The sequence below is a fragment of the Ochotona princeps genome, chromosome 9, assembly GCF_030435755.1.
Source record: "Ochotona princeps isolate mOchPri1 chromosome 9, mOchPri1.hap1, whole genome shotgun sequence".
NCBI classification, from domain to species: Eukaryota; Metazoa; Chordata; class Mammalia; order Lagomorpha; family Ochotonidae; genus Ochotona; species Ochotona princeps.
In genome coordinates, this window is record NC_080840.1 from 43,215,116 (window position 1) to 43,238,870 (window position 23,755).

Sequence of the window (23,755 nt, forward strand, 5' to 3'; positions counted from 1 at the left end):
TGTCTGTCTTTGAGCTCCAAAAGCTGCCTGGCTGACTTTCAGACAGGGATCTTTTCTACTCTGTGCCATCTTACTCTTTCTAGGAATCTCTCTTCTGGCTCTCTGTGATCCTTGGTTTCTTGCAGCTCTTTGTGCATCCCGTTCACAGTGTTCCTCTGTGACTTTGCTGCCTAATGTGAGTGCGCATGGGCAGGAAGGAGGCAATGTATCAGCACAAGAGGAAGTGGGTACAGAGAGGACTAGGGAGATAGCTTTCAAATTACTTTACACTATACTTGAATTAGATGCAATTAATGATGAATAAAAGTCGCTCGATTAAAAAGGAAACTTCATTATAAAGATGTAAAGAACTTTTACAGAAACCCAAGGGAAGCTGCAAGCCTGACCTGAGCAAGGGCTGAGAATGGAGTATGCACATTTGTGGATCCTTGCATCAATAGTTCACAGACTTTCCATTTAATTTGCTACCAATACCACAAAGGAAATGTATATTCCTTGTGACTTCTAGTTTCTATCCAGCTCCCAACTGAGTCTCTAGTCACACTCTAGATACTCTTCCACACTATGCTTTCTTTTCACCAGGCCACAGTCACAGTCAGGATGTGATGATCCCTTTCATGTCAAGAAACAGCATTTTCCAATCTGTAGGAGGAATGATATGGCTCATGCCTGCGCTCTTGTTTGGCAGCTCACCAGAAAGTGGGCTCTTTGAGATAGCATAAACATGCCATGTATGCTGAGTACTCCTAATTACATGCCATTCAAGATCCCTGACACCTACCTCATTGATCCTTCTCCAGTTACAGGGCACCTTTGTGTACGAAAAAATGCCCCCAACACCTGTAAATACCTGATCTGTGACTTGAAGAAACACCTGCGAAATTGTGGTCAGACATTTTCATGAGCTTTCCCCACAAATGCTTGAGTTCCTTAACTCCTTAATCACACTCCCATTTTTAGTGATTTTTAAAAATGCAGGTAGCATAAACCTGTAGTACAATTTGGGTAAATTGTGAAGAAAATTCAGAAGAGCACAACGTAGTATTTGGGAGGCTGCAGTTACTACATTTATGGACTATAGAGATGAATGAAAAAAAACAATTAATAGTTGCCCAAAGTGTGAACCCAAGATTTGGCAGAGCCAGAAAGAGCTTGTGAATGAGTCCCAGGTCTCATGCCATTATTGGTCTCTGAAGTTTGAATTAATAGCATGCAGGATTTAGGAAATTGTGGTCAAGATGGATATAAGCTGATGTAATTCTTGTGGATCAAGGAGAAAAAGCCATTCATGACCTTCATAAGTGCAATTTTCAGTATCACACCAGTGTAAATGTTCAGATCCGATGATGCTTTCAGTCTTGTCCCTACCTATAAATTGACTATGCTCAGAACAAGGCTGTCCTATTTTATTTAAAATAATGCAAAATCAGATTTTTTGAAAATCTTTGTTTTCTCCTTTTCTATTTCAAGTGGATTTTAAAAACCTTTTTCATTAAACTTAACTCAAATTTTGAACTCTAATAGTTGATTCTAACAGAACATGTCCAGATTTTTAGGTCACCCCAAATCCGTATCCTTGGTTGCTGGGTCTGAACTTGAATGTTTTCCATCTGAGCCAGACTTTGCTGAATTTCTATCCTGAAATCATTCTACAGTGAACTTCTCACAAAATCATTTTACCTATTACCTCCGAATTCAAACTCTTGTTAAAATGTGTGTCACTGCAGTAGTTTTTCTCAGTAGGAACACTAGTGATAGAGAGTGATGTTAAGGAAATGGAAGCATGTTTACTTTTATGGGCACTATAATCAGCCTGTGAACCCACTGCAGCACTATTGTCATGAAAGGGGGACACTGAGTAGCCTATCACGAGGAATAAAACCATCAAGTACATTAGAGACACACAGTGAAAACCAAACATGATGACTCTAGGGAAGCTTCCCAGGTCATAGCTTTGTCTTCTGATTAGTGAGATGGCATGATGGAGTAATTTGCCATATACACAAAGATTCCAAATCCTTGAATCTCTTTTAATACCTGTGTGTACTTGGGCAAGGAACTGCATCAGTTTATTGTTTTCCTGTGGCTGCCATCACAAACTGAACAAACTGGGGAGCTTGAAATTATCCATACTGATTTTCTTGGGGCCAGCATGTGGCGCAGCACATTAGGCCACACAGATCTCAATGCATGCCAGCATCCCATAGGAGTGCTGGTTCAAACCTTGGCTGCTCTGCTTCTGATCCAGCTCACTGCTGGTGTACTTGAGGTGATGGAATAAGTTCTTGGGCCCCTGCCATTCACATGGGAAACCAAAATGGAGTTCTAACCACCTAGTTATACCTTAGCTCAGTCTGAACCAGTGTGGTCATTTGGGGAGTAAACCAGCATATTGAATCACTCTCTCTCTCTCTTCTGTCCCCGCGTGTGTGTGTATGTGTGTGTGTATCGCACTCTGTATTTTGAACCAATTAATCAATTGATAAGTACTTACAAACAACTTATTCTCTCACAAGCGAGGAAGAGGCCCAAAATCTAACATCTAGGATAGGTGAGGTTGTTTCCTTTTGGAGGCAGGGAGGGATAACCTACTATATGTTCTCTCACCATCATTGGTTGTAGATGGCATCACTCCAGGCTCTGAAATCCTCATACCTGCTCCTTTTCATGAGAACATTTGCTAGATTTAGAGACTCCCTGAACCTGGATTCTCTGCTCTCCATCCCTAGCTTAATTCCATTGGCAGAGAACCTGTGTGCAAATAGAGTTTCTACCTGAGGTACCTGGGAGTGAGCACACATTTTGAGATCATTATTCAGCCCACTGTAGCTGCCTCAATTATAAAATATATATGCTTGGAATATCTGTATCACTGATAGTTGCAACATATTTGATAATGAAATAAAGTATTCAGAATAGTATTTCATATGTAGTAGGCAGTATATGGATTTTAGCCAATAATTGTGATAGCAAGTCAAAAGATCACATTAAATAAACAAATTTGTTTTTATTTGTCATGTTTCTCATATGTAGGTTCATTTATAAGAATGTCATCTTTCTTCACGGGTCCAACCACCTTGCTATTTGCATCTGCAAACTGTGCATGCTTTGAAAACAGAAAACCCAAAGGCAAGCCTTGGGCTGGAAGGATGCTGTAGCAACAGCATAGGAGAAATAAGCCAGACCAATACACAGTCTGATCCTGAGTGATAGAAGACAAAAAAGTCTGTCAAAAAGTGCATGGCTACTGGTTGCCAGGTTACAAATTAGCAAGCCTTGTTGAGCTCAGATAATCAACTCACTTTAATTAAATTGCCTCTGATAGAGTTTTGGCTGTGATTTCTCCTACTGAGTCTGGCTCGGTGATGAGCCAGATCAGATCTCTTTGCATTAAACACCTCAGAAGTGTATTCACCTGACTGTATTTCAAACCCCTAATCTTGGCACCTTCCACACCCACTTGGCTGATACAGTCATGCTAGCTGGTTTGTACTGATCCTAAACTGCAAAATGTTCACAGCCAACCTGGCCAGTGTGGTCTTTGCATGACACAATGAGTCAGATACATGGAGAAGAACAGACACCAATATGGAACCAAGCAGGCACAGGATAGTTGGAGGCAAAAGGGAGTAGAAACAAAATGGAAGCAGGTGAGTTCACTGCCTTATTGTATTACCCAACCACCCCTTGCCTTTGTGTAGGAGATTACCTTAACGTAAGGCCATCTGGGACTACAGACAGCCCAGCACAGGCCTGGGTTTCCAGTGGTTTTTGCCTGGTATCTGCCAGTCCATATGGACAAGCACTTCTTCCTTAAACAAAATCACTCAATTTGCAGTGAAATCCAGATGAAGCTGCACACCTTTCTAAGTGCAAATGAGCGGGAAATCACCTGAACTTGTTTGTTCAGAGGAAAGGTAACCAAGTGACTAGCACATGCAATTGTTCTGCAAACACTGACTGATCATTAGACTGTCCTCTAGGTCTGGAAAACTGGCCCCTAGAGTACAGCACACAGAAGCTGGATAGTGGCCAGAAAATTCTAATGTCCAGAGTGTGGCCAAGAGCAGCAGTAGCATCTCCAGACAATGGGAGTGTCAGCTCATGCTTGTGTGACCCAACTACCTGGAACAAGAGGCCTAGTGCATTTTACCACAGTGCTTTAGAAGTACATAAAATCTTGAACACACTAACCCTAGACAATTTGAGCAGCAAGGATTGTGTGAAAAACATGCAATACAGTACATACTATGACATGATCAAGAACAGTCATCCTGCTGTGCTAAGAAACACTGGAAGTCTATTGTCAGACTATGTTTTGTGCATGTTGTGAAACCTCTCCCTAATCTTTCCTAACTACCCTACCAGTTTCTAGCAATGACTACTCTAAACTCACGACAACTAAGTTTGTATATTCTGAATAAAAAAAACCCTGAAGGATAGGAGTGGATAGGCTCTAAATGAAAGTGGCAATACTGGTTTGATTGCTGAATGCTATGTATATGTAACAAAGTACTATCCTTTCATAATGAAAATGTATAAGTATTACATATTGACTTAATTTTTTTGTAAATAAAAACTAACACAATTGGTTGTTCCTGCATCATTATGTCCCTGCATCCATTCCCATCTCTTGTTCCCGCTGCTCATGTTCTTTCAGTGCAAAGTTTTCCTTTTCCTTTTTCTCTGTGGCTGTACTCCCTACCTCTCTTCTAAAAAAAAACTATTTGTCTCTTCTGTAAGCTGCTATTTGTCTCTCAAGCAGGAGCAATAGTAGGCAGATTTTCCCACCTTACAGAGAAGCCAGGAGTAAAAGGTAATGTGAACGCAAGATGCGTATTGCCTACCCAGTCTGCAGTCTTTCTTTCCAGTGAATTCATCAGTCATTGTTTCTTTTCCTGAGGATGGTTTTCAAAATCTTGCAGCAAGCTTCATCTGTTTATTGCTTAAAAGAGCCTACTCAGGTTAGGAGAGTGTTTTTCCTCTTACATGTGTTTGCTATGCTTCTGCTGCAGGTCTAGTTCAACTGTCATCTGATTTGAGGACATTTTCATCTCTCCAAGGGAAAAGTAATTCTTTTGTTTGTTTTTTCCTTCTCTAAGTCCACAGAACATTGTAGAGAATGTGATGGTCATTTGGTTTTACTTCACTGAGCAGACTTCCTTAGGTGTGGGTGAGGAAGGCACAGAGAATATGTCTTACTCTCATATTTTGGTCTTTAGCAGAGTACCTGGCATATAAGCTCAGGAGAAGGATCAAAGAGAATAAACACTCTTATGCTCTTATATTTATGTTACATTGCTAAATCCTCCCATAGAATGTCAAAATCTTAGCCCAGAAATTCGGTATAAAATAAAAAATTACCTTCTTTGATTTTGGACTGTGACATGATTTATGTCAGTGATTCCCTCATGCTTCTTCGCTGGTGGAAAATGACCTTGTCTTGCTCTACGTTTCTTTCTCTTTTAGCCCTAGAGTAGATTCTAATTCAAGATCTTAGGTAATGCTAAAGCACTAGTGTGAGTTGAGGTAAGTTTCTGACTTTGTCAAGAATTAGCTGACAACTCCACTCTCTTGAGTGGGCCAAGTAGACTCCACTGCTCATGACTACACTCTGCACCTAGAAATTCTTCTTTGCCACCATGTAGAACCTTTTTAATCTCTGATCAGTAGGGGGTCTGCTACCCACAAGAGGAATGTAAGAAGCAACAAGAGAGGTTTGAGATATTGGATTATAAGGTGGGTGACATGAGCCCAGCTGAAATCTGTTAGAAAGTTGGTTTTATTACGGAAAGAAGAGACTTGATAACCAGACGACTGGTCAGGAGTCACATAAAGTGAAAAATTTAAAAAACATAAATTAAAATTTTGTATATCATAGAGCCATATTGGCAATATAGCCATCTGATTCCATTTAAATGATGGATAAAGGAAATTCAGCAGCCTGAGTCATTTATCTAGGCTCATGTCTGCAACACATAATTCAATGATAGGCTTAGCAGATCATCCTAAATCTAATGTCAAAATCTCTACAATTCCACTAGCCTGTTCATTTTAGGGAGCAAATTTTAAGATCATACTTGAATTTGCATAACTAGCTACCAGGTTCTTTTTGTTGTTGTTGTTGTTTTCATCTGTATGAAAAATGTAACTTGAGTTCTGGTCAATGCTTTTTCTTACAATGCTCAAAATTGTTACAGTGATGTTTGAAAATATCAACATACTGTTAGAATCTGTAGCTTGAAAAACACTATTAGTTTCACTTGCCCATGTTATGTAGAGATGTCATGAATTTGTGTCACTTTTACAGAAGTATCTTGTTGGTTGGTCACGGGTGATAGCTCAAATTGTGTTCAGATAGAAAATGAAGGCAGCAAATCAATATCAATAAACTCTATGCTCAACCGTATGATGCTTTTTTATATGCAAAAGACATCCTGCTTGCAGCCCAGAGCAGTTTAGAAATGTCTCCTGTTCATTGACAACCAAGCAGCATCCTTAGGCTGACTTCCAGCTCCAGGGATTGGAATGTGTCTTTGTTTGATTCCACCTGCTGTTTTATGCTTTTTTCTCAGTGGCTTTCCCCTCTATTCTATTTCTGGTTGCTTTAGAATTGAATATATTCCTCTCCACTACTTGGTCTTTCTGTGTGGACATTCTTCTAACATTGTACTTTAAAAAAAAAAAAAAAGACTTGCTTGTTTGAAAAGCAGAGTGACAGGGTGAGGGAAGAAGAGGAGAAAGTGAGGGAAGGAGGGAGAGACACAGAGGCAGGATAGGGGCGTGAGGGGGGGATTCTTCCAGCTACTAGTTCCCTCCCCAAATGGCTAAAACAGCAGGCATGGTCAGGTTCCAGTCAGATGCCATTAATTCCATGTTTGGAGTTCTAAGAGGGTGGCAGGGGCTCAAGTATTATAACCACTCCACTCCCTGTCATTTTAGGTGTCATTATGACAGCCATAATCCCACTGTCATTCAGATGCATTAACAAGAGTTGAGATTAGAATCAGAGTAAACTAAACTCTGATTCTAATATGGGATGTCAATATTGCAAATGCCAGATATAACATATGGCACCAGGAAATTTGCCCTGTCTTAACATTCTGTCCTACAAATTCTCATGCTGGGCATTCCCATTCACTCCACTTTTTTAACCATTTGGAAAAAATATCCAACTTGATATATCTAATTATGACCTCTGCTGACCCTACTCAACTATCTCTTGATAGCCCATCTGCAATTTTCCTACCCAAATTCCTCCTGCAAATTTCAAAAGGGTCTCCTATACAATAGACAGGGTTGATGACACCTCAAAGAAGTTTGCAAAGAATTCATTTGAAACACAGTTCCCCAAAGATCTTACCATTCACACTGAACCCACAACTTCTCCTTAATTCTTTGGCCGTCTAACCTCATCAGTGTAAGTGAGTACCCTTCTTTGGTCAGTTCATAGATCTCATCTATGCCTCCATTCGTAAGATTATAACGAAGCTGTAAAATTCCTATTGCCTAGTGATAATGTAGCCATCTTAATATTGTACACAAGGCATTTGTGATGATATGGATATAAAAAAACTATGATGCTGCCAGTTGAAAGAAAGTATAGCAATACAATTATCTGTAATGTGTTGTTTGAAATGATAATACACCACTGTATTGCCAGTTTATGTATTTACCATATTGCGCCTTCTTTCTTTTTCTTCCTCTTGACACTCAAGTATTTTTAAGCCAATGAGGAATGAGTAGGCTAATATAAAGGTGCTGTGAAAGTTAAACTGCATCTAATTGGCAAGCAAAGCCTAGGACTGCAATGAAAATTGGATGGGAAGATGGGGAATTCTGAGCTAGAAGTCTTTCTAAAATCATGCAGGAAAATGACCCCTTTTCTTATCCTTTAAACTACTTCCCAGGCTGTCTGACTCCAACCTTGCTTTAGGACATCTCAACATTATGTATATACAACAGGCTTCATTGCCATTTTGCTGATGAAGAAACTGAGTCTTAGAGCAAATGGCTTATTTGAGCTCTTGTGAGCAACAGATGCTTGCTATAGCCGATGTATACCTGGATCTCCAGATTGCAAATCCTATATTCTCTGGGAATGGGATCCTCAGGAACTATGCCAATACCTTTATAATCTCCATCTCCTTTCTTTACATTATATGCCAGCATAAATGTGCAGATCTCATCTCTCTGCTGCTGCTGAAAATCACCAATATCATGCTTCATTTTTTCTCTTGTGAGTCACTGATTTCTACTGGTCTACACTTTCAGCAATCAGAATAAAACAGCTTATATGATTTGCTTGTTATGATTTATCCCTACCAAAGATCCAATGGAGAGAGCCAGGATGCCTCTTCCTGGAGAGAAAAATGTTCACCTTTCACATGGAGCAAAGCTTCCAATGTCTTTAATCTTTCTTTTTTTTGCAGCAAATTAGTACTATATGTGCTTTAAAATAGTTGATTCATCCCCACACAAAAGCGTTCCTCATCTGTTCTGTCATTTCATGTTCACATCATAGCTCAGAATTAGAAGACATGTCACACACATTGGAAAACCAAAGTATATCTTGGCATTTCCCTCCTTGACCCTTACTTAGTGATGAATGTCTATTTTGTACCTAAATAATGTATAAAGGTAATAGTGCCTTGTGTTTATAGAGCACCTACAGTACTTCTCAAAGTGCTCACATATTCACTTTGCCTCATTTATTTTTAGAGTCGTTTGTCTTTTTCACAGATGCACCTGAATGTAAACGATTAAAATGTTTATGTTCAAGTTAATACACGTATTCACATATTTTCAAACTTAATACTCTTTTGTATGTTAAAAACTTTTAGTTTGTGTCTTTTCCCAGACTCCTGTTTTCTCTTTTATAAACTTTGAACGCGTCAAATTTGTTAGTGAACAAATGGGGCAGGTTAAAGATTCAAAGCAGTGTCATCTGCCTTTAGCTTATGAGCTGCTTCTTTGTGCTGCCCTCCATTGTTTCTCTGCAGGGACCTAAAGACAAGTCTTCCAGAACCTCAAGTTGGCAAGGAAGATGGAATCCTCACTATCTATCTTTTTGGATTCTTTTGGAAGACTTTATGTCTCTCTTGAGTTCGTTGTCAGCTAATTCAACCATGTTTGTTGATTTGTAAGTATGGTTGTAAGTCATGGTTGAAAGAAGTAACGTCCATTAATTTTTTCTGGTAAAGTATTGTTCAGTTATAACAAAATGAAACTAACTGATGCCAATCTAAATAAACAAGATCACTGAAATAGGTATATCATGCAATCGAAGGGCAAAAATGTTACCAATACTCATGAAGAATTAGTATCCGAAATCAAGTCATTGGAAACAAAGCAATGATTCTCCCTCTAATTCTTTTTACTAGAGTACTACAGGCATTGTTGCCTTCTTTTTTGGAGTGCATGGCAACATTTTCATCTCTATAGATTTGCTTCATCTTTTCAAGTAACACAGTCAAACTGATTGTCCAGACTATACTTCATGTGACCTTCCAGTTGAGCCTTTAAATACTCCCTTCTTTCTTGTGTCTACGCAATAAGCTGATTCCTCCTTACTCAAGATGTCATGACTGACTGAGGTGCATGGCTCGCTTCATATTGGGGCAACCACTCCAATTTGCCACTTAAATATCAAGCTTTGGGTACTTAAGTACTACTAGGTTATGTTCTTTCCAATAGGCTGGTGACTTTATCATACTATGCATCAGCTAAGATACACCAAAATATTTCCTGATAAAGCAGCATCAAAATCAAATAGAAAGGCATTACTTTCAATAAGCCAATGAAGCAGGTAGCCACAATTAAATTTAATGACATAGTTAAGGCTGTTTAGTATTCTGAAGAATTAATTTGCAAATTTTTTTCCTTAAATATTCTAACCACATTGACCAACTATATCTGCAGTTACATATTATTAAGTAGCATTATTTAATTCAAAACATTGTAAATCATAAGAATATGAATTGGAAACTAAAAACTTCCATAAAACAAGAACTAATTAATTATGCTTTTCATGCCCTCTGAAGTAGAAGATATCTAAAAATTAAGTGTACATGTTTGTGTGTTTGTTTCTAGCCTTTTGTCATGCACTAAAATCCCAGGGTAATGTAAACTGATAATTATTTTTCAATACTATTTTTAGGTTTTATAATTCTTTCAGAGGAAGTGTCAGACAATCTGATGGCTTCACAGTGAAGTTATTAAGATTAATTAGATGTGAGTTCTAGAGACTGCTGAAGGAGAGCTACCTGTGAGTCAAGCAACATATTTTCTTTCTTTTCTAATTTTTTTAAGGCTGCGATAGGTCAGTTTCCCAATGCAGAATCCAAATTGGGAAATCCTCTTCTAAGAATAACATGACAGGATGAAACTTTCATTCTGAAAATCCTGTGGCTTCTGAGGTGGTCTCTGTAAAAGAAAGTCATACAACTCTCCTTTTTACAGACTTTTTTTATATTCTAGGTCAAGAAGCCCTGCTTTTGTACCTTTGAGTGTCTAATTCAGCATGTACCTAGAGACTTTCTCAAGAGCACCGGAGGAATGTCCTATGGAAGTGTTTTAAATCACTTTGATTAAATACAACCCACTCTTCTTTTTCAGTTCATCTTACCTCACCTAGCTTCCTAGGGCCTTTCCTAAATTAAGAATATTTAAAATATGTGTCATTTATACCATTTATACTTCCAAAAATCCAAGAAATTCTTTGGTGATATTTTTATTTGTGGATATCAATTTTAGAATATTAAGTTAAAACGGAAATGAAGAAATTGTTTAGTCTAGATTAGGCAATTTGTTCATATTTTTTGAAAAAATGATAAATGATCCTCTATTTTAACATCATGAAAAGCCTGTTATTAAATGTGCATATAATAAGTTGTAGATATGTTACTTTTAGTGGTCATTATAATTCATAATTATTTCTGGTAGACTTGTGTGTGTTTTTAATAGTATCTACAAATCTACTCAGCACACTGACAACATTAGGAATCCCAGAAGGACTGGTATGTATTCCAGAATTTGTGGGTGTAGGTGCAAGTGTCGGCAGGTAGGGGTATTTTGTGTAGAGATAGTCATAACTAATGATTTGATCCTTCTGTGTCACCTGTTTGCACCAATGTTACAGATATCTTCCAAATGTCTGAAAAATGACCCATATTCATTGAAGGTCAGAATGAATCCAGATGAAGGTTAGATAGCTTCCAACTGCTGCATCCTAGAAGGAATTTTGGATTTCTAATTGCATTTAAGGGGCTGCTGACTTGTCTGTAAAGTTTTGTCTCTGTCACCACTCTCTGCATATCAGTGCTCTTCCAACACAAATATTATTGAGTGAGATAATTAGTTATGGAGCTGGGATAGCTTTGGTAGATAACAAATAGCTGTGTTTTTTGGTTTTATTTATTTGGTTAGTTTAGTCTTGGTTTGGTTTGATTGTTGTTTTACAAATCATTTGGAACCTTGATGAATGTAAGAATCCACAAACTAGATGGAAAACATGAAGTCTCTGAGTCTTTAAACTGTAAAAAATGTCTACTATCCTTTATTTGATTTGAATACAGTGGGCTTGAAGAGTGAAAATGAGCACAAATTCATTGTTCTAATGCTTTTGCCTTTAACACTTTTTCTCAACTGCAGTCATGACAGTAACATTCATTTTGCCTTAGAGACTTCACAATTGTTTTACCTGAGCCACCAGTAAAATAATGTGCCAACAAAATTTATCAATCTCTACAACAAATCTATCAACCTTCTGCCTCACTCCAATATGTGGTCAGTTTTTGTATTTTGCAATTGTTCTGCCATTATTGGTCAAGATAGTTGTATTTTTCTGGACATATTATACTGATGGGAAATCCCATTAGTACTAGAAGCTTTGTAATTATATACAAGTTATCAGATCCTGGTCAGATAGAAAAAACAAAAGTAGTTGTCCTGCCTCAGATTAAAATGACTGAAACTTTGTAAGATTCTCTTTCTGCCTCCAACAGATTTAGATTGTATATTTTGGAGGACTTTCTAAGCAAATTCAGAATGCCCCAATGCTTTATAACGGATAATTCTTTTTTTTTAATTACATTGCATTATGTGACAAATTTTTATATGCACTGGGATTCCCTGTTGGCAATGCCCGCGTCGCCACGTAATCCGAGCTGAGCGGAGGGACTAGGGTTACAACACAGACAGCGCACAGAGGACAACACAACACAAGACGCAGTACACCGAATGCGGATCGATGACAGATTGATCTTTATTGCAACTCCAGGCTTTCTTTTATACTCTGTCTAGCTCCTCCCAGTGTTAATCCAGTCCTCAAGTGGCCACCCTAAATCCTTCGAGTTCCTCCCAGTAGTGGCCACCCTAAATCCCTTGAGTTCCTCCCTGTGTTTATCCAATCCTCTAGTGGCCATCCTAAATCCCTTGAGTTTTATCCAATCCCTTGGCAGATAACTTGACAAATAGGAAGCAGGAACTTGCGGTTAAGCCAGTGGCTAGATGTATCAGGCCAAAATTACCAATCCTGTTATGCTCTGAGAAACAAGCTAAGCTGTGGAGTTAATCCTTGGGAGACCGAGGCCTGCAATTCCCCCCACCCCTCCCCAAACCCTTCCCACACGGTGGATTGCTCCACCTTGTTGCATTACCATAGTTCAAATTCAGTTGAGATTTTTTTCATTGGAGGTATTTACCAAGCATAAAGTCCAGCATCTTATTGTCCTGGTAAGATATAACGGATTATTCTTAAGGGTGGCAACAACTGAACATGGAGAATAGGAAAAGCAAATTTGTGCTTGACATCTCCATTTCCATTGGTATCCTGACAGTAAGTTGAAGAAGGCTATTGAAATTTTCTCTTATAAGCTAATATAAAACCATATAAAGTATCTGCCTTTTGTTTCCCAAATTTCCCCAAGCCTCAGGATTTCAACTACATACACCAAGAAGCAGGAACAATTTCCACTTTATCGATGTATTTTCATGGCCTGTGTTTGGAACAAAGTTGCCATTTATATGTCTGCCTAATATGTGAGCAGTTGGCTGGAGATGAGGGTTGTAAACACGAAAAGCCAGACAGCACAGAGTAATTTGTCACAGATGGAAAGTCAGGAGTTGATACAAATAATAATTTGATTTCCCTAAGATCCATCATTCCACATTCTTAGATGTAAACTGCTCAGGCTTTTTCCTGGAAAAAAAACCTGAGCCTTTCCCAATTTGCACTGCAACAAGGCCCTCTAAGTCAAAAGCGAAGAAACTTGTCTATGCTGGCACATCCTGGCTACTAGACTACTGATCTGCTGGTCTAGGGGACAGTCTTGAGGAAAGACACTCTAACAATCTCTTAGGTTATATGTAAAGTGAGATTTGGGGACTTGACTTAATACTCAGTGTATCCAGCGAGAGAGAGAATGTGAGGTAGGTGAATAAATGTGGATTCAAATGAGAAAGCACACAGAGTAAATGAGATATGCAAGGCTATTTCGGGGTGCATTGGCTTTAATATCAGACATCAGATGACACAAAGCACCATTTTGACTCTCAGGTTTGCTGAAAACTGGAGCTTATAGAGCTTGATACAAGAAAATGAAGGACAGTGGAAAAAACACATGTTAAATGAACTTGCATGAGAGGCTTACATTGTAATGCAGTGGGCTAAGCTGCCACCTGGACCACAGTGTGCACAGCATCCCCTTTCAGAGCTCTGCTTCCAATACCAGCAGCTCTGCTTCCAATACCAGTGGTTCTGCACCCTGCTAATGTGCCTGGGAAAGCAACAGAAGATAGGCAAATACATGAACCCCTGCCACCACATGGGAGACCAGGATGAAGTTCCAGGAACCTGGTTTTGGCCTGATTAGCCCCAGCTGTTGTGGCCATTTGGGAAATTGACCAAATGATGACAAATCTGTCCATCTCCCTTTCAAATGAATAAATAAATAAACATTAAATTTTGTTGGAATTGGCTTTGTAATGCAGTATGTTAAGCCACCACATGAGATGCCAAGTTCTGACTGTTCTATTTCTGATAATTTCCTTGCCATTGTATCTGGAAAAGCAGCAGAAGATGCCCAAGTGCTTGAGTGCCTGTCACCTGTCTGAGACACCTGTATGACACTCTGGGCTCTTGGCTTTACCTTGGTCAAGCAACCATTTAGGAAGTGTGAGCCATTAGATTGAAGATTTCTCTCTCCCTTCATCCCTTTCAAATAAATAAATATTCTACGTATGCATTTGCTTAATTTAGCTGCTCCTTTGAAGAGTTTTGTGTACAACAGAAACTATTTCCAAAGAATGGAACATTTGGGTGATCAGAAAATTTCCTGTGCTAAGTGTTTTCCTTCGTAGGTGAATATTTTCTTTTCATCTCCATGATAGTAAAGCATCACCACTAACACTTGTCTCCTCCATGGAGACCAAGCACAAGTCAATGGTGAAATATACCATGCTGTTTATCAGATATGCATCTTCACAAAGATGATGAGCTTAACTCATTGATCATGTGGATAGTAGAAAAAACACACCTAGAGAATTTTTATTCATGATTTTTACTGGGCATGTTTGTATAGGTGCAAATGCACATTCCAACAGAATAACATCCAGCCCCACAATTTTTCAGACCATCATGAGAAGCAAAAGAACAACAAAGTCCTGTAGTATTTGTTGCCTATTACTGGATAGATTGCATCTTCTTCCAATCGTCCATCACTTTTGTTAGGTCTAATCTTTATTTTCAACATATCAAATGTTCTCTGCAGTGACGTTGTTAAATTGATACAGTTTTTTTTTTCAGAAGAATCTGCATTATGTCAAACAGAGGCAGAGAGAGAGAGAGAGAGAGAGAGAGAGAGAGAGAGAGAGAGAAAGAGAGAGAGAGAGAATATGTCCTCTTTCTGTATGCTCTTCCTCCTGTTCTCACAGCCCTTTCTTTCCTTTTTTCAACATGAAAAATGATTACTCACTTGTATAGTACCTGTGAGAATGGACCTGAACAAATTTTAAACACACTGGAACTGCTTGTTCCAACCAAATCATCAGAGTATGTAATCCTGTCACAATTGATCGGTTCATATCCATTGCCCACGGTTGTCATGGCTTGGCTGTGTGGCAGCTCAAAGAGTACAAGATGAAGTACAACTTGAAGTGTTTTTCTTTTTCTAGGAAAAATCTATAAATGACCCCTTTTCAGTGCTTTGCCAAATAGCCTCTCAGAACTAGTGATACTTTATTTTAAAATAGAAAGAAATGTTCATGCTTTGATAAAGAAAGTATTGATCTCAGAACTGCCCCACACTGTCCTTTATACTGGAAAGGCATTGGCCAGGGGCTCCAGTTAGATTTAGAGACTGTACGGATGTGCAAAGTTGTTCCCATGAAGTTGCAGAGTTACAGACTCTCAGAGTTAGCCAGTTGTTGCACTTCCTGGTATGCTGAGGCTCTGTGTGAGCCTCCCACACATTTCAGTTGTCTCATTTGCTGGTTAAAACTTCCTAACTTCGAAAGATTTCTCTTACCAATTTACCCCATGAGTTCAGCAATACTGAAAGATTTTCTTTACCAACAAATTTTATTTCTAAAGTCAAGACTGATTTTTCTCTAACAGTAAGTATAATAGATGACGTTCAAGTTGAACTTCATACAGAAAAGAACCAACATCACTGCACTGTTTGCAGAATTTAAACTAAAAAATCAAGCAAAATTCAGACATTTTAAATTATTTTGCACAACTTTCTTCTTAAATATATATGTAAAATTGTCATTAGGTATCTGTGTGTCTTCACTATTGTATGTGGGCTCTTTAAAGAAAACTATTCTACTCATTAATGTCTTCTGGCTGTAGCAAGAATGGCCTGGCTTTTGAAGCATGTCAGGCTCATGTTTATATTTTACTAGCTGTGAGACCATACAAGTTAATGTTGCTTCTCACAACTTTTAGGAATAAATGAGGAATAATTTTTGTAAGCCAAGAAAGGGCTTGGCCAGATTGTGTTTGACAGGATGCCCCCTGGTGGTTCTGTGGAGGATAGATTTTAAGAAGACTAAGCATGGTGGTAGTGTTTCCTAGAGATGAGTGGGCATCAAAACTGGAGTTGAGAATAAAGGAAAAAGAGAATAAAGAATAATTCAGAGGAAGGGAGACAGCTATAGAGAAAAAAAACAGAAAGATGTTTAGGAAGGAGAGGGAGTTCCTGTTTGTGGGATTTTGAAGATGGTCTTCACTACTCATTGTCACACAGAGAACCTTGTTCTGTTTTCCTCAAGTGGAGAAACTTAAACTTCCACGCAAGTCTATACAGAGCCAGTATTGTATGTGCACACCAAATATTTGTGGGTTTCATTTTTAACTTTTAGGGTGTGCTTATTTACATGACACTATTAATATTGAATTGATATTGTGTCTGTTCATTTTTAACTGCAGGAAAAGCAAACATTTCCAAAGGCTTAAGAAAGGGAAAAATATTTTTGCATTTTGGTATTTTTGCTGATCCTCTTTGACATTTAAAATGTATCTCAGGTCGAATTTGTTTTTTTCATGCAAGGATACTTTTAAAAGTTCATGGAAAAATGGAATTGAAAGCTAAGTTTATTTTTATGCAAATGCATTTGAAATATATGCATAGTTGATACATAATATACATTTGCCGTAAACGTTTGGGAATAAACAGATTAGTTTCTGTCCTCTTATTGGCCCAGACTTCCTCCCGCTTCCAGGAGGCACTGACAGAAACCATGCCAGATGGAACAGTCAAGAAAATGAGGCCGGCTGCAGATCCCAGCTCTGGCTTGGAGTGGAGGATTCTGGGCCTGTGATCTAACAGCAGAGTGCTGTGAGAAACGCAAAGCACAGATGCCAGCCTCCCAAGGCTCACAGAGCTGTGCTGGCGAAATGAGGAAAATTCCTGTAGATCACCTAGTGCCATGTCTGCTAATGGGGAAACATCCTATGTAGGCAGATCACATTATTTATTTAATTTATACTAACCTTAGTTTCATGGACAATTATTGATAATCTATCTTCGTTTTCTGAGAGACAAAGAGAGCTCTTGCCCACTGACTCATTTTTCAAATGTCCTCAGTGGTGGCTCAAGCTTGGCAAGGGTTTAAGAGAAAAAGTGGAACACAATCTAGTTCTTTCACATGGATGGCAGGAACCCAATTACTTGGCCCGTTTCTGATTTCCTTCTAGGATGTACATTAGCAGGAAGCTGGTGAGAAGCCAGAGATGAGAATGGAATACATGTGCTTCGAAGTGAAACAAGTGCACCTTAACCACTGGACTAAGCACCTACTCACCTTTGTAGTTTTATTGTTATTTTAATCATCAAATCTGTACTCCAGTGGAAAAGTCCTCTAGAACTATTCTCACAGCCTTACTGTCTTCTTGAACTCCAAATTCTAAAGCTCTTGGACTGGTTAGGATTTTAAAGTGATCGTGCAATCATAAGAAAACTGAGATTAATATTAGGATCTACCCCAATTTGAGAATAATGCCTTCCCTTGGCCAGAAAGCAAGTTGAATGTCATTATCACAATGAGACTAAAATGTCAAGATACACAAGAAGACATGGCTCAGTTACAAGGCAGGAAGAGGCTCTGGTGTTATTTCCCAGCTTGTGGGGCTCCCCAGGTGTCCTGGGATGGACGGGCCTCATTGCTGAGAGTCTGCTTGCCGAGGACCAGGAAGCTGCCCAGATGCACTTGGGGAGGGGGATAATGCCCTGATCCCTATTATGACTTTTCTTAGGACAAGTAGTGCACTGATGATAAAAATTTAATTACAGTTTTTCCCATGGAAAAATCCTCTTGCAAGTCTCTGGATTTTTTTGAGGCACAGATATATCTTTCTGGTTTACTAAAGAAGACATAAAAATAACTTCTTGAAAAGCAGTTTTGCATGGGGTAGTTTCCTTCTATTAAGCATTGCCCACAGTAAAGTTGCACCCATATCAAATGGGAAGATTTAGTACGGATATACTCTCACTTCCAAGTACAGGGGTCCTTCACCTAGACTCCTGGGACCAGTCAGGGATCTGGGTGAGACTGTGCTTGGAGAGTTCATGGGGTGCACTAGAAATGTCTGGTGAGTGGGGTGCCCATGCATTGGAATATCAAGGGCTGTCAGTACTGCTGAATACTCCAAGCCTTTCCTTGCTTGCCTTCACATGCTGTCTGTCATTCCACACAACTTTCTCCTTTTCTTTTCTTGTGTCTGTCTTCTGGCCTATCACTTTCCCATCCAAGTTTGTGGAAATACCTTACATTCAACTCATTGTAATATTCTTTTTTAGTTGTATTCAAGAGAAACTCCAGAAAACCCAAGAGCAATCCTGACTCGTTTTCAATGTGACCCTGGCTGGGGAGACTGGGATTATTGCAGAGCCTCTGAGTTATCATTTGCCTGTGGTAATCTTCTAGGTTATAGAGAGAATCATTATAGACATTAGTTAAATACAAGCTTATCTATTTATTGGTATCAGCTGCACCTATACTAAAGGAAGGGTCTCTCTGATGCTAATGGTTCAGCAATTCACTTCCCTAACTCTAGGAAATCACCAGTCTTTTGGAAGGCTTCAGTAAGCATGATGGCCTACTGATGGGCATGCTTGACATTGTGGAAATGTTTGAGAATCTTGAAATCACCCCATACTACAATATAGTGCAGGAAATGAGAGAAGTGGTTAATGTTGTCCCAGCACAATCTAAGCTCTGGATCCTAAGATGGCACCTGCATTCCTAAGAAAGAATGTATAAGTAGACGATGCATCCTGCAGCAAGCCTTGGGACATCAGAACCATGGTGTGGAAATCAGATCTATCTTGAAAACTTTGTTTAGCCATTCTAACTCTTGACATACTTATCTGTGAAGAAGCAATGAAAACAATTACTTTAATCACTAGGATTAGGTTAGAAAATTATGTAAAGGGCTTCACATCATGGTTGGCCTCTAACAAATTCTACAGGTAGAAATGGTAACTAGTAATATGATATTAACTTATTCAGTGTTGTAGTACTGTTAGAGTTGACCTGCCAAGGCACACAGTATGAATGGAAGCTGCCTAAGGTGCAGGGCTGTTAGAGAAGCAGCAACATTGGCGATGATCTCAGGTGTATCTGCCTCCAAAGCCCACAAGCCCAAAGCTCTGAAGAAGCTCAGCTAGAATGTGTGGGAACCCTTACTTTCCCTGTAAGAGAGTAGATCCCTCACAGAGAGCTGAGGGTGAAGTATTATTCCACACTTCCTGTATAACAATAATGCAAATTATTAGCCCTATTGATGCACCTGGTGCATCTGGTGACTTTTATGTTGCTCTTTAGTACAAAACTTGAAGGCTTACAATTAATTAATTGATCTGAATTCTGGCAGGCTGGACATAAGAAATTTTTATTAAATGTAATTGAACCTAGTTCATATCTGGCCTTCATTCAAACAGAATCCCAATAAGCTCAGCCCTAGCCATTCTTGCTGAAACTCCACACAAATGTGTGTATACAAGATTAACATAAGAAACTTCCTGTGACTCTTACCTTCCAGAAATTGTCTTCTTTGGCACTCAACAGCATCTAGGATTGGCCACACATATGTATTTTTGTTCACTGTCTGTCCCCTGCAATAGAATAAGCCTTGTGAGGGCTTTGCATTTTGGATTTTCTCTGACTGTGTCAACAATACCTGGAATAGTCACAGTATGGCTGGTGTTCAAACAATGGATGCTTGAATGACTTCTTTGTTTTCCCTGTACTTGTTCATTCTTCAGCCAGACTCTCTCACAGAAGAAAAGTCTCCTTCTAATTGAGCCGTTTCCCTTCTTTTACAATTTGATCTTAAAACTCCATGGTGCTTCATTTCTATTCTATCACCTATTGCCACCTCAAATGAGTAAATAAATAATCCAAGTATGTTTTGCCTGAAGGGTATTTTAATGTGTTTTGCTAAAATTATGAAAAAGTCAGCTTGATGCTTCTATTATCCTGGCTTGGGAGGTGGAATGTTAGAGAAATCATACTGAAATAAAAGAGGGAAAGGAAAACAAAAGGAAAAAATACATAGGGAAGGATAGCACAGCAGCAGTCATGGGACCTGGCCTCCAGTGTGGGCAGTCATTGATTCTGTGCCCTTGAGAAAGCTCTGAACACTCCCAGGCACATGCTTCCTCCCCGGAAAAGAAATGGGTCAAACTGGATGCTTTTTAAGCATTCCAATTGTCTAACAAGTCTAGCAATCTTAACACAGGCTTTCTAATAGCTGGAACATTTTTCAGTTTTCACTGTGTTTTACAATGTTAAAGGAATGGTTCTATTTAACAGAAGTACCTTTTTATTTAGTTATTTTTATGATAATTATTTTTATTTCTGATGACTTTTACATAGTTGATTAAGGTACAAATGATCAAGGTCTACAGGAAGGTGGTTTAGACCATTATTTCCACATTCTCTTTTTTTCCTTCCTTTATCTGGGGAAAGGGGAGAGATGAATGGATAAGCCACACCAAGCCTCCGAACTGACTCCATACCCTGTGGTGGAGGACAGCCACTCGATGCTATCCCATGCTCCCAGATGGGGAACATGTTCCAAGGATCCTGCTCAAGAGGATTTGATTCTTCAATAGTTCTGAATTACTGCCAATCTCACCACTCCAAGCACGATGAAATCTCTCCAGAATCCATTGGTTGACATAGTCCACCTTAGAGTTTCCATTTGTCCAGATATTCACTGCCAACACTTGACTGGGGCAGTTGATAGATTTGTGCTGTCCTCTGTCTTCTGTTGTGGCACCAGGTGTCCTGTGCAGATTCTAATGTTCTGCTATATATGCTCTATGTGCAACTGGATATGCTGTCCACTGCTACATCCATGCTGAGCAGGGCCAGCTCTGACACATGCACTCCATGATCAGACCATGGTACCTGCAATTTTCTCCATGGTTGGGGTTGAGTCCGGTAATTTAGTTGGGGGCGGGGGGGAGGGCAGTGTGGGAATCCTCAAACTTCATCTGAGGTGATCCCAGACCTGATTATTGCATGTGCTGGCCAATACAGGGTCTGGCACAGTCCATCGTCCTAATCAGCTTATCCTGGTGGTTCCAATTGCTGAGTCAGTTCTGTCTCCAGCCTGTCTTCTATAAAAACTAGTAGGTGTTGCAGCCCAGCCCAATACTGCCCACAATTCCTGGGTCAGATCTGTTTCCAGCCCTGTCTTCTAACACAAACCAATGGGTGTTGCAGTCCAGCCTGATCCTGTCCACCACACACTTGGCCCTCACACAAACCAGTGGGAGCTGAAGCCTAGTCAGAGCAACCCACAATAACCCCCACCAGGCCTGATCACAGCCCTGGTTCTTGTGCTTGTCAGTATGTACAGCAGATTGTTCTAGACTGTCCCAAATCCCATTCAGCTCTCCTACATGTCAATGGACATTGAAACCTAGTTCACCCCAACCAGCCCAGATCTTTGGCCCACACACGTGCTGGCAGGTGCCACTCTCTGTCTAGCCATGCTTGTCTCAGTCCTGGTTCTCATGCTCACTAGTCAGAGTCGCAACCAAAGAAGAAGGTGTACAAGTTTACCTTGTGGGTTTTTTCGGGAGGAGATGCCACTTGAAGAAATGGGGGGATAGTGATCTCTTAGGCAAAGTTTATTTCTAGGGATTCAGTTCTTACATCTCGTAAAACAATAGTTCAAACATAACTCAGAATTAGGTCATGTGGGAACACAGAGTACAAAGAAGGTAATGAGGCAACTTGGTCAAAGCATTATTGAAATAGGAAATAGATAAAGAGTGCTGACCATTCTTGGTTAACTAGATAGAGCACAGATGTTCACTTATCTTTAAGGAGAGCTCCCCAACCAGGCCTGTTCCCAGCTACAGATCTTGCATATGCCAGTAGTTGCTCTGACTTAGCTTGGCATAGTCTCTCACCTGTCTTGGTCTTTGCCTTTGGGTGCTGTAGCCTGGCATGAGTCGTTCTGTCCCCAGTCCCAACTCTCACTGGTGGATGCTGGAACCTGGCCCTGCCCAGTCTGCTCCTATACCTGGTTCATGCAAATCGGTAGGTGTGACAGCCTAGCCCAGCATGATTCGAGTTCCAGCCTGGTTTCTGCAGTTTCCAGTGAGCTAAGGTTTGCTTGGCCCTGCCCAGTCTGCCCCCTTACAAAACCAGTCCACATACTTGTCAGCATATGGAGTTATCCTGCCCAGCCTGCCCGACCTCCAGGCCTGGACCACGTGTGCATCAGCAGGAGCTATGGCCCATGGGGTAGTTTCCAAGATCCCCAACTTGGCCCACTCTGAGGCCCAGATCTCATACATGCCAGTGGGTGCTAGGCCCTTGAACAGCATAGCCTGATTCTCTATCCTGACCTTTGTATGAGCTGGTGAATGTTGCAGCCCGGCCTGTCCCACACCTTATTTTAGGATGTACATGCAGTTGCTTCAGCCTGGACCTGCCCAGCCTACTCTCAGCCCCAGTACTCATGAGTGTTGGCAGGTTCCGTGGTCACATCTAACTCAGCCCATCAGCACACCAACTCTAAAGCTAACCAAAGGGACTTGTATTTCCACAGTGTTGGTCACAAATATCCCTTGCAGATTCTAACCCCCAGACCTGGTTCTCTCATGTGCTGGTTAGTGTCATGGACCTGCCTAATGTGACCTGTCCCCTGTTCTGACTGTCAGTCAGGTACTGGGATCTAACCCTGCTAGACAGGCACCCAGCCCTAGCTTTCATGTGGGCTGGCAAGTGGTGGTCAGCAATGTTCTGTGCTTATAAGCCCATCTCATGACTCTCATGTGGGCTGGTGCATTGGTCTAACCCATATAGCTCTTCTGGTCATTCCCCTATGAACCACCAGATCTCAGTCCCCTTGCTTACCTGCAAGTACAGTGGCCCTGCACTGGGAGTCCTTCAGGATTCATTCCTCACCTACATGTATGGTGATTTTATCCACGGATGTCCCTAAGCAGTAATTCCACATCCCCAAGTCCCCAAGCTCATTGCCAAGTGGTCAGCAGGCAGAGTCCAGCACAGTTGATGCCCTGGCTGCCTGAGCAAAGATTATATTAGATGCTTTTAAGCAGCCATGCTAGGCTACACTCCCTTCTTACCAGCCAAAATCAGCCGGTGGAGTGGAGGGTACTCTTCACACGCCCAGCTCCCAGAAGTAATTGTTAATCTGATAGTCTCATGTTGAAGGTGTGTGTGTGTGTGTGTGTGTGTGTCTAAGCCAACTGTTCATTTCTGAAGAGTAATAGAAACAAAACTGTCAGGATTTTCAAAACTGATGGATGGTGGCCTTTGGTAACCTTTTAAATTTATTCTTCAGGCTCATGCAAAACATGAAAAATAAAGCTTCATACTTTCATTTAAAGTAAAGGTGGTTTGAAACTAATATGGTGTTTCAAAAACAGACAGCAGAGCTGCTTTCCTTTTATAAATACCACATGGATTCTCCATAGGCACAGGAAACACAGAGAGTTCAAAAATAAGTTTTGTCCAAAGGTCTCTCTTGGGCCAAAGGTCTCTGTTCTGGAGCACCAATCATTTTGGGTAATATTAAGTTCCCTTGCAGAATGCAAGATTTAGTTACATAAAAACAATGATAAGCATACCATTGTCAATATAGACAGCATCCTACTGTGAAGATATATTTAGCAGTTTTACTGGCAGTCCATCTTTTATTTCGATGTAGAGATGCATACTGAAATGCATCTTTGCTTCCCAATACGCTAATATCCATTATACA

General features: G+C 40.1%; 1 protein-coding gene across 1 annotated transcript in view; it reads left to right on the plus strand.

Annotated features, from left to right (window-relative positions):
• Positions 1-23,755, plus strand: part of XKR4 (XK related 4) — a 384,360-nt gene that overhangs the window by 124,204 nt on the left and 236,401 nt on the right. The window lies entirely within an intron of this gene.